The sequence below is a fragment of the Vulpes vulpes genome, chromosome 5 (genome assembly GCF_048418805.1).
Source record: "Vulpes vulpes isolate BD-2025 chromosome 5, VulVul3, whole genome shotgun sequence".
Lineage (NCBI taxonomy): Eukaryota > Metazoa > Chordata > Mammalia > Carnivora > Canidae > Vulpes > Vulpes vulpes.
The window spans coordinates 6,985,669-7,004,450 of NC_132784.1; positions in this window are offsets into that span (position 1 = coordinate 6,985,669).

Here is an 18,782-nt window from a genome sequence, read left to right on the forward strand (position 1 = left end):
GTGATGCCCCCAGATGTGGTTTTCTTTTTTAAAATTCCCCTGGCTATTCGGGGTCTTTTCTGATTCCACACAAATCTTAAAATAATTTGTTCTAACTCTCTGAAGAAAATCCATGGTATTTTGATAGGGATTGCATTAAACGTGTAAATTGCCCTGGGTAACATTGACATTTTCACCATATTAATGCTGCCAATCCATGAGCATGGAATATTTTTCCATCTCTTTGTGTCTTCCTCAATTTCTTTCAGAAGTGTTCTATAGTTTTTAAGGTATAGATCCTTTACCTCTTTGGTTAGGTTTATTCCTAGGTATCTTATGCTTTTAGGTGCAATTGTAAATGGGATTGACTCCTTAATTTCTCTTTCTTCAGTTTCATTGTTAGTGTATAGAAATGCCACTGACTTCTGGGCATTGATTTTGTATCCTGCCACACTGCCGAATTGCTGTATGAGTTCTAGCAATCTTGGGGTGGAGGCTTTTGGGTTTTCTATGTAGAGTATCATGTCATCGTCGAAGAGGGAGAGTTTGACTTCTTCTTTGCCAATTTGAATGCCTTTAATGAACACCAATAAAAAATAAATTTATTATTAAAAAAAAGAAATTCAGAAAAAAAAAGAAAATGTAGATAGACATTTTCCTACTGTTAAATGTGTGCACCTTATTTATTTAACAAATAAAATCAAAGTAATTCATACTAGATTTATAGTGATGGTGCCAAAAGCATTAGGCACCAGGACCAGCTTTTTACCTTAGTGGGATAGAAGACCAGACATGCAGTAGGAGCATAAAGGATAGAAGACTTCCAAGCACTGTTCGGTCATTTTCCAAACGGTACCAGGAAACCATATGATTGGAAATGCAGTATTTTCCATTGGATTACACACTGCTCTTCTCTGGTGCCTCTTTCAGATTTTATTTTCTGAGAGCCATAATATATATTAAGCTTTAAGTCCTCACTTTGGTAAATAATGTTCCATGTATCCTGTAGCACAAAAAGGCAGAGAAATGGTATCTTAGTCCTTTTAGGCTGCTGTCACAAAAATTCTTCTTCACAGTTCTAGAGACTAGGGAATCCAAGATCAAGTCATTAGTGTGGTCATGCTATCTAGTGAGGGCCCTCTTCCTTGTTCATAGCGGGAACTGTCTCACTGAATCTTCACTTGGCACCAGGATCTGGGGCTCTCTCTGGACCACCTTATAGGGGCACTGATGCCATTCATGAGGAATCCCCCTTCATGATCTAATTGCCCCTCAAAGGCCCTTTGGTGGTTATGACTCCATATATGAATTGTGCAGGATACAAACATTCAGATCACAGCAATTGGGAAGCACACAATTAAAATAATGGCACAAAGGAGAAGCTACTAATAAAAAAATTATTAGAAAATTTCAAGTTTATAAAGTCTAGCTTTTAAACACATTGGTTCAGGTGCTCTGATTTAGCCAAATATGTTAATATTGGCTATGTTTAGCCAATATTGTAAATTTTTGTATAAAATAATTGCAAAGCTACTACATATCTTGTAATTATTTTATCAGTAAACCTTACAGAAATTCTAGGAATTTCAATGAAAAATCAAAATATTCTCTTCTGGGGATCCCTGGATGGCTCAGCGGTTTAGCGTCTGCCTTCAGCCCAGGGCGTGATCCTGAAGTCTTGGGATCGAGTCCCACATCGGACTCCCTGCATGGAGCCTGCTTCTCCCTCTGCCTGTGTCTCTGCCTCTCTCTCTGTGTGTGTCTCTCATGAATAAATAAATAAAATCTTAAAAAGAGAGAAAATATTCTCTTCTGCTATAAAGATGTAGATTGGCCTCTGAAGACACATATCCTCAAATTAAAAAAAAAAAAAAATGCCAGAGTGTTGTATTCTGAAGGCAAGGTACTTTATAGAAAACTGGAGATACTGCACAATTCAGTTTATGCCTTTAGAGATATTCAAAGTCCTAGTAAATATTTTACTGACCATTTTATGTTTTTTAGTAAATGAAGTGCATAAAGCACCAGAGAAACCAGAAAAAAAATTGTTATTCTATTTCAATTTTATAACCCCTCTCACATTAGTGGTATATGAGTTTATCTATAATATGTAATGATACAGTACATCGATTCTAATAGGGTGTATTACAATATTCAGAATTCTCAAAGCACAGAGTAATAAAAATGCCTTCCATTACACCTATAATTTGAAACCTCAAAATACAAACAGGATTATATACATAATAGAAATAAACCTTTTAAAATACTCATATCTGGTGCTTTGACAAGCAAGAAAACTTTTATATTGTCAGTGGTTTTGGAATGTATAATTAAGTTTTAATATTAAAACTGAAGCACAGTTTTGATACAACAGCTGAATCAATATGACTACAAAATAATTCAGGTAAAATACTGTCCTAGAGCATGAAAATAATTTCTTTGCATAAACCCAAAAGCTAGCACAGAACTCAAACAACAGTAGATAATCATTTGTGAAATAGTTTGTTTTATCATATTTCTTGAACACGGCATTGGATAGTTATAAATGCTAATATCTCAACATTAAGGTTCCTGACTACTGATATTATAATTTTCAATAAATACCTTCTATACAGTGCTGTGATATGATAATGTTGTTTCTAAAGGAATATATAATAATAAAGATGTCAGGGAAGAATGGGTGGAAAAGAAAGTGTCCCATTATGCAAAAAAGAAAAAAAAATACAGGAAAAGAGAAAAAAGAAATGTAATGCTCTTAGGACTGAAGTTCACAGAGTTATAGGCAGGGTTTTTGTTTATTGTTTGGCTCTAAAGATCTAATACAAAAGCAGCAAATTTGAAGCGAAGTGACTTTCAAAATTTTGTTTCAAAATTCATGCCTACCACATTTTCTGTTTCCTTTTTTATTGTTCTTTGGGTAGGACCTGGGGGTCTCATTTTAGATCCGTGAATAGTCATGACTCAACCATCAACTCTTACCAAATAAACAAGTCAGGACTAGATAATTAATTCTAAGAAATAAACAGCATTTTAATGGTTTCATCTACCAAATTCCCTGCCTACCTTCCAACTTTGGCAAGGGTCAGCCTTGAGATACACTTCTCTCTTAAATGATTTTATTCATGTTGATATCGGGCAAAGAAGGCAAATTATATTAATTGTAGTTATTGGCTGTGGACCTTGTGCAATTATTTAACTAACCAGCTTCTCTTCAACCCCTACTTCAGAGGGTTTTGTGAGAATTAAATGCAATAATACATATAAAACACATTGCCCAGAGATTTTAAACAGAGAATCAATGTCTTTTTTTTAGTGGAAATATTAAATTATGTGAATATAAGTTAAGAGATTGACTTCATCTTTTCACAATAACCAATTGTATAAAGGAATGTTGTGGAGAGTTGGTAGGCAGACTTGGGACATAGTGAAGGTCAAGTGTATGACCAATTTTGTTGTGAGTAATGGTAACTGGCTTGTAGTATGAAGCTGGAGAACTATTTTGAAAACCACAAGAGTGAGGGAATGCTGTGTCTTTTGCACTATTTGATCAGATGCTCATAGAAAATCTGCCATGGATACTGCAATATGAGCTTTGCAACAATACCATGGAGATTTCTTTCTAAACAATTTTCTTTCCATGGCTCAGTGTGGCTGTCAAAATGCCCCAGGTTGGCTGGCTACAGAAGACACTGAAAGTGATGTAAGCCAGAATTTCTGAGATTTCTGAGTGCTATGACCTCCACAATTTATGCAGTGCAAAGAAGACATGCAAGTGTTCTTCTTTCCCTGCAAAATAAAGCAATCTTGGGACATTGGCTTTTCTTCTCCTAAGACAGAAAGGCAGAGTAGTTAATTTTTAGTGTATTTCTTTTTCCACATCATGCAGGCTCTTCCCTAACATATTTCTGACTTAGATGTCTCCAAAATGCTCTTCTAATGTCTTCAATGTCATTGAATGTCTAATGCTCTTCTGTCTTCAATGATGCCAGAAGGGATCTGTGTCAGTCTCACAGCCAGGGAGCAGTAACTGGCTGTATGACTAAATGAAGTTTCAAGACAATTAAGATAATTGGTAAAATAGAATGAGAACCAGATAGGAGACAGGAGACTTGGGTCCTGGATCTGATTCTTATAGTAACATAATATGTGCTATTAAGCAGATCCTTGAGATGTTTTGTTCCTGGATTTCTTTTTGTTTTAGCTGAGTAGACTGCTGATCTCTAACAACCCATCTATCGCTTTCTATAGAAAGTCTACACCATTTCTCATGTTTCCTTAAGCACAGAACTGTTTCTCAAACGATTCTAATGCACACTGAATTTTAGAATCACTGTTCTGTCAACTCAGGTAATAAGGAATCAAAATTATGCCCCTTACCCTTTCAACATTGCTAGCTCAGATTAACAACGAAGCAGGGAAAATAAATTAATAGGAACAACTTGTGCTATCCTACTTCCAACAACAACAACAAAAATACCAGAAAGTTCATATACCTAAAATCAACACAGGCATTCCTCTCAATCATAAGGACCTTCATTGATTTGCCTTTCTCCAGTCTTAACCCATATTCCTCATCTAAACATCATTTATTCTTATAATAATATTAGCAATAATAACAATCTACTTAATAGAAATGATAAACAGGCTTTAAACATCAGTAATCATCAGGGAAATGCAAATCAAAACTACAACGAAATAACACCTCACACCAGTCAGAATGGCTAAAATCAACAACATAAGAAACAGTAGTTGTTGGCTAGGATGTGGAGAAAGGGGAAACCGTTTGCACTGTTGGTGGGAATGCAAACTGGTGCAGCCACTGTGGAAAAACAGTAAGTTCCTCAAAAAGTTAAAATATTTAAAAAATCTATTTGCTGACCAAATTGTGATTTATTTGATAGTATTATTTCATGAGAATGGCCAAGTGAAGAATGTGATATTAAAATGTGGTTTTAAATAACTCTTAAAAGCCCCAGAGTAGGGCAGCCCGGGTGGCTCAGTGGTTTGTCGCCACCTTCAGTCTAAGGCCTGATCCTGGAGACCCGGGATGAGTCCCACAAGTCCCACATCGGGCTTCCCGCTTGGAGCCTGCTTCTCCCTATGCCTGTGTCTCTGCCTCTCTCTCTCTCTCTCTCTCTCTCTCTCTCTCTCTGTCTCTGTCTCTGTCTCTCTCTCTGTCTCATGAATAAATGAATAAAATCTTTAAAAAATGCCCCAGAGTATTTCTCTTTACACTTGATATTTTTTATTTTATTTTTTTTTACACTTGATATTTTTTAAAATGAGGAGTCTATGTTCTTATAGCAAATCAACCAAACCAACTAATGTAATAAGCAGAGCAATTAGACTTTTACTCAGTTATCAGTAAAGATGAGAGACCATTGTTACCAGAAAGGAGATACACATGAGGTAAACAAAGGCATCTAATATTTGTTTTTGGTTTTTTTTCTTTTAATTTTTATTGTTGAAACATAGATGACATGAAATGTATTAGTTTTGCGTGCACAACATAAAGATTCGACAATTGTATACATTATTCAGTGTTCTGAGTAATGATAAGTGTAGTTGTGATCTGTCACTATACAGCATTGTCACATATAGTCTCTATGCTGTACTCTCCATCTCTGTAACTTATAACTGGAATTTGTACTTCTTAATTTCCTTCACCTATTTTTCCCATCCCCCATCTTCCTTCCCTCTGGTAGCCCCCAGTTTGTGGTCCACATTTATGAGTCTATTTCTTCTCTTTATTTGTTTTGTTTTTTGTTTTTTTTAAATTTTTTTTATTTATTTATGATAGGCACACAGTGAGAGAGAGAGGCAGAGACACAGGCAGAGGGAGAAGCAGGCTCCATGCACCGGGAGCCTGACGTGGGATTCGATCCCGGGTCTCCAGGATCGCGCCCTGGGCCAAAGGCAGGCGCCAAACCGCTGCGCCACCCAGGGATCCCTATTTGTTTTGTTTTTTTAGATTCCATGTATATATGAAATCATATGGTATTTGTCTATCTCTTTATGACTTACATCACTTGAGATAATACCCTCGTGATCTATTCATGTTGCCACAAAAGGCAAGATATCATTCTTTTTTATGACTCAGTAGTAGTCTATTGTGTGTGTGTACATATGTATCTGTGTATCACTTCTTCTTTATCCATTTGTCTATCAATGGAAACTGGAGTTGTCATCACATCTTGGCTATTGTAAATAAAACTGCAATAAGCACAGGTATGAATGTCACTTTTCAAATTAGAGTTTTTGTTTTCCTTAGGTAAATATCCAGTAATAGAATTCCTAGATTGTATGGCATTTCTTTTTTTTAATTTCTTTTTCTTCCTTCCATGTTTTTTTTTTCTTTTGAAGAAACATCCATACTCTTTTCCACCATGATTTTTCCAATTTAAATTCTTACCAACAGTGCATAAAGTTTTTTTTTTTCCATTCCATATCCTTACCAACCCTTATTATTTCTTGTCTTTTTATACTAGCCATTCTAACCAGTATGAGATGATGTTTCCTTGTAATTTTTATGTGATTTAAAAAAGGTTGAGCATTTTTTCATGTGTCCATTTACCATTTGTATATCTTCCTTAAAATATATCTATTCAGGTCCTTTGCCCATTTTTTAACTGAATTTTTTTGGGGGGTATTGTGGCATTTAAGTTATACTTTGGATATTAACACTTTATTGAATATATCACTTGCAAGTATCTTCTCCCATTCAGTAGGTTGGTTTTCATTTTGTTGATGATTTCTTTTGCTATATAAAAGCTTTTTATTTTCATGTAGTCCCAATAGTTTATTTTTGCTGTTGTTTCCTTTGCCTGAAGAGACATATCCATGAATGGTATAAATCTGTGGTCCAGTTTCATTCTTTTGCATGTAGCTGTCCAGTTTACCCACCACCATTTGTTGAAGAGACTCCCTTTGCCCCATTCCTACTTCATTTGTCTTAGATTAACTGAAGAACAAACATAGAAATATTTTTGGGCTCTCTATCTTATTCTATTGATCTATGTGTCTATTTTTTGCAAGTATTGTACTGTTTTGATTACTACAGTTTTGTAGTATATCTCAAAATCTGGAACTATGATACATCATCTTTGTTCTTTCTCAAGATTGCTTTGACTTTTTAGGGTCTTTTGTGGTACCATACAAATTTTAGGATTATTTCTTCTAGGCCTGTGAAGAATGATATTGCATTGAATTTGTAGATTGTTTTGGGTAGTATGGACATTTTAACAATATTAATTCTTCCAATCCATGAGCATGGTATGTCTTTCCATTTGTTTGTGTCCAATGTCTTTCATCAATGTGTTACAGTTTTCATAGTATAAATCTTTCACCTTCTTGGCTAAACTTATTCATTTTTAGTGAATTGTAAAGGGAATTATTTTCTCATTAAACAAAATTTAGGAATCGCCTCCAGATTGCCACATCCAAATGTAGCAGAATTAGAAATATTCTCCTAAAGGCTCTATTATATGCTGAAATATATTTCTATTCTAGTTCTTCTAACATAATATTGTATATCTATTCCCTGTCTATCTCATCAATTAACTGTAATGCCTTTTTTATAATTTCAAGTCCAAGACTAGATTTTGATTAGTGTGTTTGATGCTTTCACATTTCTGCCTAGACTTTATATTCACTTGGTGGCTATCTCTAGCTATTACCCACTGCTGTAAGAAAAATAGGAAAAATAAATAAATAATTTAATCTGCCTCCAGAATATTTTAAGATACAGATCTTATTTCAGGCAGAACTCCATATTATAACAATACATCAATATCTCTCCATATCTTTCAGGATCAAGTTCAAACTCTTTCACAAGGCCTGCAGAGGCTCCTGTTAACTAGTTTTCTGGCACCCCACCTCCCCCAACACACACACACACACACACACCATGCACATTTTATACATTGGTCATTCCTATTTATTTGTGGTTGGAGAGCACGTTCTGGCCTTTCATACTTCTGTATTCTGTACTTATCATTTGTTCTGCATAGAATACCCTCTACCTTAGCTGTTTGATGAAATTCTACTTACCCCTCAATCACCAATGCAATAAAAAATTCCTCTGTGATTCTCCTTTCCATACTCTTTTCTTTGCCCCACTCTGCAAAGCTGTATTTTAGAAAGTAGCACAGCCTATGTCAATAATTTTTCTGCTCTGCCATTGTGCTCCATGTTCACAGAGGTTACAAAGATTGTCTTTACACTTCTAGAGCCTTGACACCTGGTCCAATTTATATTTGTGAAAAGAGGGAAATAAGTGTGATAAGGAATATGTATATGAATTTATTATCCTTCAGATGTACTTGCATTTTAAATATCATATGCAAATGACAAACAAAGTTATGTAGAATTAAATTTTTAAGGATTCAGTCAACAGATGAATAAAATCTCTTTAACAAGAGATTTCCAGACACCACTAAATTTACATCATGTGTGGGAGCCACACCCCTAAACCTCAGGGGAGTCCAGTCCTACTATCACCAACTATGGAGGAAGTGGTGTTAAGAAATATTCTGGAGAGAAGGCTTTGGGTTTCTGGGAAAATTGCATCTGAAATTGTAGAGAAAACCCCACAGGATGATTCTTATCTAAGATGTTTCAGACTCCCATGGGTGACTCAATAGGTTGAACATCTGAGTCTTGATTTCAGCTCAGGTCATGATCTCAGGGACTCAAAATGGAGCCGTGCATAAAGCTCCATACTCTGTGTGGTGTCTGCTTGTTCCTTTACCTTTGCTTTTCCTCCTTCTCTTTCTCTGTCTCTATCTCTCACCTTCCCTCTCAAGTAAATAAATAAAATCTTAAAAAAAATAAAATAATATTTCAAAATCTCAGGGATGGACTTAGCTTCATTCGAAGCAAGGAGATAGGATAGACACAAAATTGATAATGCTTGTGGGTATGTCAGTTGAGTCCAGGCTTTACACAGGGAGCTTTGGCCTACTCCTACGTGAAAAGCTGCCAGGGAATTGTTCACTCCAGAACTTACTGGTTTCATCTACATGAGGAAGAGCATATAATTAGAATAATGATGATAATAATAATAATAATAATAATAATAACAGCTAACCCTAATTAAGTCTTTTCTACTTGAAAGAAACTTTGCATGTATATGTATTTTAATTCACAATAATCTATGAAGCAATACTATTATCATATTCATTTTTCCATAATAGAAATTGAGGCATACAAAGAGCAAGAAAATAATATACCTTAATTCTCCAAAGTAAGTCTTATATTTTATTTATTTTTAATTTTGTACTTAACATGTATTACATTACTAGTTTTAGGGATAAAATTTAGTGATTCATCAGTTGCATATAACACCCAGTGCTCATTCCATGAAGTGCTCTCCTTGATGTTCATCACCCAATTACTCCATCCCACAACCACCTCCCCTCCAGCACCCCTCAGTTTGTTCCCTATAGTTCAGAGTCTCTTATGGTTTGCTTCCTTCTCTGTTTTTTGTTTTTCTTATTTAAGAAAAAAAAACAAAACAGGTGAACATAGAGGAGAGGAAAGTAAAATAAAACAAGTCTTATATTTTAAAAGTTAGAAAATTAATAATTTTATTTAAACCTCTCCAATTCTAACACTTTAGTCAAAGCAATTGAAATATCAATCCACCAGCAATATTAACCTTAAATATGAGCTGACTCATAGGGGGCAGCACCCTAATCATTTAATCAGACAAAGCCAAGTTCCAATCCCAGCCTTGCCATTTACCTGATCTTCAGAGTTACCAATTTGATTAACTGCTTTCACCTTAAACTCCTTCATCTTGAGAAATGAAATAAATATGGAGCACATATGCTTCTTTTCTGAATTAAATGTGACACCCTAAGTAAAATTACTGGCACCTAGCAAATGCTTCAAACAGAAGCTAAGGGAGATTATAAAAGGTACAAGTTTGTGAAAATCCTTCCAAAAAAGATCAGAACAAACAATGTGGAGTGTACAGGAGAGAAGGCATCCTGGACAAGGCTGAAGTAGTTTGAAATGTATCATTTCTCGGGCAGCCCCAGTGACCCAGCGGTTTAGCGCTGCCTTCAGCCTGGGGCGTGATCCTGGAGACCCAGGATCGAGTCCCACGTCAAGCTCCCTGCATGCAGCCTGCTTCTCCCTCTGCCTGTGTCTCTGCCTCTCTCTCTCTCTCTCTCTCTCTCTCTCTGTGAGTCTGTCATGAACAAATGAATAAAAAATCTTTAAAAAAAAATGTATCATTTCTCTTAGAAATCCCAATCCTATTTTTATGGCCAGTTATAATTTACACATTTTTTAAATTTTTTACATAGATTTTTAGAAATAATGAAATATCTACCTGTCAAATACTAATATCTGCCATTTTTATTGTTTAGCATAAGTTAAGCAAAGTGATATATGTCTTAGACCCCTTATATACACTTCTTCAAGATGACCTTCCCCATCTGATTTGCATGCATGGTGTGTTAATTTCCTGGTTTGATTCTCAGCAGCCAATTTTATTTCCCTTTGTTTATAGGAGCATGCTCTTTTGCCCTTCATGTCTTAATGGCCAGCATAGGAGAAAGATATTATAATAAATGAAACCTTTATGTTTTAAGAATAGAGCATAGGTGCATGGTAGGATACATTGAAAATAGCAACGTAAACTTCAGGAGCAAAAGAGAACTCTCTTTCCAGTACTATCACTAAAAGCAAAGATATTGAAAGCAGAAAACACTTTTATAGCACCTTTAATGTGCCAGGCACTGTTTTAAGAGCTTTATGTATGTTGACTTATCCTACTGTCATCATAACTCTTTAGAATAGATATTATTATTGTTCCCATTTTTATGCATAAGAAAACAAAACTATGGACATGATTCATGAACCACAGAGCCAGGATTCAAATGCACTCATGTTTTTAACCACTATACTAAAATTACAGTAGTACTACTGTCCAATGTGTACATGTAAGTGAATGACTTTCAATGAGATATCAGTCTCAAATACTGATCTTTACAGAAAGGGAGAAGGCTGAGCTGCTCTGCACCTGTGTGCAGTTTGTGCACTATTTAAAGTCACAGCGCTGCTCACTCACCAAGCCCTGAGATTTGACAGGAAGCTCTGTTCACCGGGAAAAAAACAATCACCTTTTTATAAAATTCACAAATGACCCCTGTGGATTATAATGCATGTGGAAGCAAGGATCTATGGAGAGTAGCTCAAAGTCTTTGAATGGGCATATACTATCCTATCAATTAACAAAATTCAAAAACTCCCTCATCACTGTCAGGAGAACACTAAAAAGACAAAGGAGATTGTGATGTTCGGGCTATGGCAATCTGTGCATCATTAATTATAACTGAGGATAATAATAGTAGCTATTTATGAAATATCATGAGTTTATAATAATATGCAAAAGGTAAATTCAATATGGAGTATATAAAACAGTAATTATTATAAGAGGATGGTTGAATATTACATTTATATATACACAAATATTTAATAATAATGAATATGAGAGTGGTGATAAGTTATATTTTTCCTTTTAAAGTTGGGTATTTGTGCATGTGCATGCAATTAGAAAAAAGTGAACATAAAATGAGTGAGTCAACTCTCAGTGAAGAATAGAATCTATCAGCACCAATGATAACACAAAGAAAGAGAGTTGAAAAGTGGGTGTGTGACCACGACTGATGGTGATATACTAAAAAGATCTGACAGTAAGTTCCGAAATGAATTTGCAATTTTCTTTTAAGTGGGAGTTGCCCAAAAAGAGGCGAACATTCATCTCCTAATAGATGACACATCCATAAGAGCTTCCTCTTCATAGTGATAAGGCTTTCTAGAATTTCCCATTAAATGAACAAATAAGTCAATATATCACCATATACAATACCACCACCACGAATTAGTAATTAATCATGGTAACAATTCCAAGCTACAAAAACTAAAATCTGTATGCAATATGTGACTAAAATCGACTTAATATTACAAAAACCTAATTATAATGATCAATACCTCAACTCTGAACCATGTTCTACTGTGCACCAAGACTTCTGTCAGGACAAAAGTTTTTAATCCATTGACATCCCCCAAATCCACAACTAGGCTAATTGGACATTTTACTCTATTTTTTTCTTTTGATATTAGGTGGATTACTGAAATTCTAAAAAAGTGTAGAAATGAGCACCTGTTATGATTACTGCAACCTTAGAAAGCATAAATGTAGGAAGAATGAAAAAGTTAGAAACTACAGAGAAAATATGTAAATTTTATAATTTGTTTCACTGTAAGTGCATTAGTCCCAATATTTCTGTTTCTTTTGTATGTTTAAATGTAAGAAGACATATTATTTTAATAAATTTGCTTAGAAAAAATTGATTAAATATGTCTATAGTAATCTTTTAAGTTCAAGAAAATTCAATGTTAAATTTGATTGATGATTACAGTACAGGATAGTATTTAGATTTTGATTATTTTATATATGAGTAAATATTATATTGTTAATAGTTGAATACACCAATGATGGTTAGCTGTTAAGTAGATTTCTAAGGTAATTAAACCAAATGCATGTTGTGTGACTTTTCTTCACACAAAAAAACCCCTCAGACATTAAAGAGCCTGAACAATTAAAAAAATCTTAATTGGTCAGAGGAAGACAGTGGAATTATTGTATGGATTTGATGCTAAAACTGAATAAGAGGCAGAAAAGAAAAAGGAAGAAGATATAGGCAGGAAGTTAGGGATATAACATTAAAAGGCCTATTTCTTGAGAATATATGCCCAAAATATGTGAGTAGTGAAAAATGGGGAATAATTGTTAATACAGTGGTACATGTAAGCAGCTTTTATATCAATTTATTTCTTTTTCCTTTTTAAAATTTCTTTTTTTTGTGTGTGTTCTTTTTGGTAATTGGGTCAACTGAATACACTGAAGGTGAAATTAGAGCTAAAATGTTTGAAAATATGATTTTAGGTAATGTGTAGATATAATCTGAAGTGGGAACCATTGAGACAGAGACCGATTTGAAGGCTGATGCCATAACGACCAAATGTGGCATAGCATGCCTGAGCTTGGGTGGTACAACAGGGCCCCTAAGGGAGAGGCTGATACGAACAGCCTTACAGTAGAAGCCTTGGCAAACCTCTATGTGTGGGGAGGGGATGAGCAGACAAAACTGCTCTTAGATTTGGAGCCTGGGAAATAGTTATCCAGAGGTCCATTCATTTCCAAAGCAGAAAGTCTTCTATTATTCCTCAGAAAGATTTATCTTTGCAGCTTGGCACTCACAATGGTACATATTTAAAGACACACAAACATATCACTGTCACTTCCATTGTGAGCCACCCTGGGAATTTCAGGTACCCTGTAATAAAGTCAATAGGCCAGTAAAATAAATGTCTCCCTGTAATCTTCAACTCCACAAGGAGATGTTTATTATGTCAGAGAAAAACATTTTTTCTTTGAGTCTGTGAGCTCGTGGTGTGGACAATTGTTTCCTAGGGTGCTTGAATGTGCTAAACTATAGCTCTGAAAATGGTGACACTTTAACAAGAAACAGTTCAGCAATTGTTTGCCTTAGAACAACGCTCCGACATGTAGAGCTCAGGTTTTGAAAACGTGATGGCTTTTGAGAACGTCCTGAGGTCTATAATAGGGAGTCAATTAGGAGATTAAGTACATTTTAAAAACTTAAAAAATTCTTATTGTGCTAAGAGCACAACATGAGACCTACCGCCTTGAATTTTTAAGTGCACCGTACATTTTTGTGGATTCTGGGGACTACGCAAGGCAGATCTCTGGAGCTTACTCACATTGCTTGACTGAAAATGTACGCCCATTGGCTAGTAACTCCTTACTTCCCTTTTTCTCCAGCCCCTGGAAACCACCCTTATGCCTTTTGATTCTAAGCACTTGGCTATGTTAGATATCTCACAGAAGTGGAATCATGCAGTATTTGTCTTTGAGTCATTGGCTTACATCACTTAGCATAATGTCAAGTTTGATCTATGCTGTTGCATATTGCAGAATTTCTTTCTCTAAGGCTGAGTAGTAGTAGCTCATTGTATGTGTATATCAGCAAATCAAAACCCCAATGAGATATATCACCTCATCCTTGTCAGGATGACTATTATAAAAAATATAAAAATACATACATACATACATACATACATACATACTGCCATAAAAGTATTTGCGACGATGTACAAAAATTGAAACCTTTCCTCACTGTTCGTAGGGACAATGTTCGTACCAACAATGTAGGTAGAGCCCCTGTGAAAAATAGTATGGAAGTTACTCAAAAAATGAAAAATAGAACTATCCTATGATTCAGCAATCCCATCTCTGAGGTAGAAAGAGAACTGAAATCAAGATCTTGGAGTGATAACTGTACTCTTCTGTCCGTGGCAGTGCTTATTCACTACAGCCAAGATATGGAAGGAACCTAAATGTCCATTGAAAAATAAATGTATTTAAAGTAAAAATTAATTGGCCTGATCTCAAACTCCATCAAGCTCCAGCTCAGGAACAATTGTGTTCTGTTTCATCCTTACTTTACATTTCTACTGTAACTGTCTTTCGGCCAAATGGTAGCCCCCTCTCAAGCAGAAGTAACAAAGTCAGCTTTCAAGCTGGATCAGGATAACAAAACATCTTTTGCTTTGGATTCAAAGTAAAAAATAAGAATAATCATTTCATAAACTAGTTGCCAATATTTGAAAATCAGAGAATTTCATGTGTAAACAGAAATGTGTGGTTTCCCTTGAAAAAAAATGAATATCTAGCATCAATCTGGATTCCCTCCTAGAAACAATTCTTGATCTTAAGCAGCGGCTGCCACTTGGAGATTCAGCGTAGAAAGTGAGGAGTTCAGATCCAGACCAAAACCCCGTCTGTGATGTTTCAAACATGACGGAGGCAATCACAAGGCTTTGTCAAGCCTTATGTAGGGAAGCTGCTCTCCCAACACCAGACTTGGTTCACAAACAGTGCATTGCAGGGTTTTTTAGTGAAAGCTGCATTCAAGGTCTCAGGCTCCCTCACTCCCAGGCTGCCACCCTTATACACAGGTTTCCATTCATAGCCCAGATACCTCCCCGTGGAAGCTTCCTCAAGGGGTCTCAGATCAAGCACTTTTCTCTACTTTGACATTCTACCTTCCCAACCCAAGCCCTTTTGCCCATGGGTCAAAAAAGAGGTAGGGTCTCTTGCTTAGTGACATCTTTGACAGTCAGATGATTCCCCCCATCTGTGCCACTCTACCTGACCCTGACCCAGGGCTATTCCATAGTGAAAATGGAGCACTGAGGAGCCTGCCCCTCTCTTATTGCCTCTTGCTTGCACTGTTGAGTGAGTGAAAGCTTGATTGTAACTTTTAGTTTGGCTCCTTGTTCTAATTGAGTCTCTACATCTAATTGTTTCAACAATGGATACAACGTTTGGCTCAGTCTTAGACCACTCCCTGTTATTTTACACCAATCCTGATGCAGCCATTTATACCGCATGCCTGTTTTAAGGCATTTGAACTTGAATTCCTGCATCCAGGCATAGTTCTAGTCCCATTTTATCCAGGAATCCTTGACTACACAATCCCTGACTATCTCTCTCTCTCTCTCTCTCTCTCTCTCTCTCTCTCTCTCTCTTTTTAATTTATTTTTTTTCAAAGATTTATTTATTCACGCATGAGAGTCAGAGAGAGAGAGAGAGAGAGAGGTAGAGTCACAGGCAGAGGGAGAAGCAGGCCCCCCACAGGAGCGAGCCTGATGCGGGACTCCATCCCGTTTCCTGGGATCATGACCTGAGCCAAAGGCAACCCCCCAACCACTGAGCCACCCAACTATCTATTCTAAAATTGCATAGAGTATTGCTATTTCATGTGTGGTCCCTGCACAAAGAGAATCATCATCACATGGAAGCTTGAAAAAGGCACAGTATCACAGGCCCCTCTCCAAACCTATCAAATCACAACCTACACTATAACAAGATCCCCAGTGGTTTCTATATGCATTAAAATTTGAGAAACACAGGTATATAACATCATTCTGCCTTATCTGAATTCAGATTTTGTGTTTGTCTATTTGTATTGATATGAGGTATCTCAGCAGTTATACTTTAAGCAGTTGAGTGGTAGAGATTACATCCTGAGATATTGCACTGGTATATTTTTCTAGATGAACCAGCAAACATCAATGTACACAGAAATTAAATATAAATCCTTCATCTAAAATAAAGTTGCTCAGTATTTGTCATCTGTTAACCCAAAAACTGTACCACATTTGTGAGAGATAAAGATACAAGATAGACAACTGAGGGTTGAGCATGGCAATAGCTCCAAATTCATCTCATTTCATCGGACCTGTTCTCTTTTTAGAATCTATTTAGCTATCTCTCTTATCTTGATACATTTTGGTGACTTGTGACTTTAACTCTTGGACTTGGTGTTTTAAATTTATCTGTCTTATTTTGAACCAAAGCAGTTGCAAGCATTATGACCTCTCCAAATCCTGCCTACTTCAAGTAATATATCCTACTATTGTTCTTTTAGGATCGAAACTCTAGCACAGGCTCTTTAGGGTGGATGGCATTTCAGCCATCCCAGATATATTTTTTAAATCTGCTCTTAGGCCTAAAAAGTATGCCTTCCTTTTTCCAGATAATAAAAAAACCCCACAAATTAAATATTACATTAATCTAATCTGTTATAACTAAGCTATTCCAGAAGTCAGCAAACTATGACCTATGGGATCATAGTCCATTTTTTGTAAATAAAGTTTTATTGGATCACAGCCACACTCACTGATTTACATATTGTCCACAACTGTTTTTGTACTACAATAGAAACATTAAGTAGTTGTGACAGAGGCAATATGGTCCTCAAAGCCTAAAATATTACCATCTGCTCCCTTAAGAAAAAGTTGCCAACTCTTGAAGTAGTCGATTTTGTGGGGAAAAAAATTCAACAACAAAGTGATACTTTTGGCACTTGGCAGACAAATGACTGCTTGATTTATTTTTTCCGTTTTTAACATGTCCTGCATACTTAGCATCATTGAGTGACACTGAAAGGGAAAGACAGAAAGTAGCATTTTGAAGGAAGCAAAGGTCACCTCATGTTTCTTTAACTATGATAGACAGCTTATCATTCATGTGACTACTGAATGTGTTTAGAGGTCTGAGTTCTCAATTATATTCTATGTGTCAAACTTCAATATTTTTTCATGTATCAGTCCATTTATTTTAGATCATATCTTCAGAAAAGATGTAGAATATTTATGTTATTTATTCACTCACAAGTTTATTCAACTAGGATGTGCCAGGATTATAATATATCCATAATATGCTGCTAGGTACTGTAGGAAACTAAATCAAAACTACAAATGTGAGATCTCAGTCTTAAAAATATTTACAATCCACATAGAATTGTGTGAGCAACTGAGCCACTGATTGGATCTTCCAGTGATCACCAGATTTGATTAGGCTAACCTGGCCAATGAATGCCTGTTTTCTATGTCCTTATTCAATTAAAGGTTATAAACTTGGTAGAAAATAGTGATTCCAGAGAGTTTAGGCTTCAGTCAACCGAAGAAAAAGAGTTGAACTCTCTTGATAGAAACTCAACATAGTCTTCATGGAATGGTACAGGGCATGCAGATTTGGTATCTTGTCTCTAAAGATGCCTTCCCCTATCCTCAACAAACATGGTGGTCAGTATTTACTCTCTTATACAGTTCTCTTTTCAATGAATAATAACTGTGTATATTACTCATATTCTGACCAGTGGGGTGAGGCAGAAATTACGCTGCATGACTTCAGAGTTAGATCAGAAAAGATTCTTTAGTATTCTCCTGGATCTTCAGGGAATTCAGTCCAGAGGACACTAAATTCCATGTAAGAAATCCTGTCCTTGTGAGACTATCATGCTGTTATAGACTCTGGAGAATGAGATGCCATATGAAGACAGAGAGAAAGAACAAGGAGCACTGATAACTAAACATGTGAATGAAGACTCTCTTTAGGAAATGGATCCCCCAGACTTTGCTGCCTCAACTGATGCTATATGGACCAGAGATGAACCACCCAGCAGAGCCTAAATTCTGGGACCATAAAGGAGTGAGCAGAGATAAAATGGCAATTTTAAAACAATAAATTGAGAGGTAGTGACACATCAATATAAATCAGAAATGGAGGATGAAAAGATATCAGTTTTACATTGCCCTGTTCAGATAAGTATGAAATTAGAAAGAAGCCATTGGGTGGGCCCTCAGTAATGTTCAGGATTTTGATGAGTAAAAAGGCAATTGATATTAAATAGGGAAGAAGGTATCAGAGAGCAAATTGGTAGGAAGCAGGGAAAAATCAGATAATTGGGAGATACTGGCTCCAGGGGACTTAAATCTTCTAGATAAAGATGGATAACCTAATAAAATAAAAAGTTACATAATGATGATTTGGCTGGAACGGAGTGAAGCACAGAGGAGAGAGGTGTTATATTAAGGGTGAGGGATGTTAAGACTGGTTTCTTTAAGGGGGCGCCATTTGAGCTGAAACAATGAGAGCACAGTTGCAGGGATGTGAATGAATAATAAAGCTCATCAGGAGAATAAAAAGACAATCAGGGTAGCTGGAATATTCCCTCAGTGCTGGGAGTACAAGGGAAAACAAAGTTCAAAAATGCAGAAGTGTAAGACATAAATAAAACTCTCCTGGGGCAGCACTGGGCATCCAGTGAGCATCCATCTGATCTTTCTGAGCCCTTTCAGATATGTTCAATTCTGCTATCAGTTCACTAAGGGAAATACCTGGAATGTTTTAAACA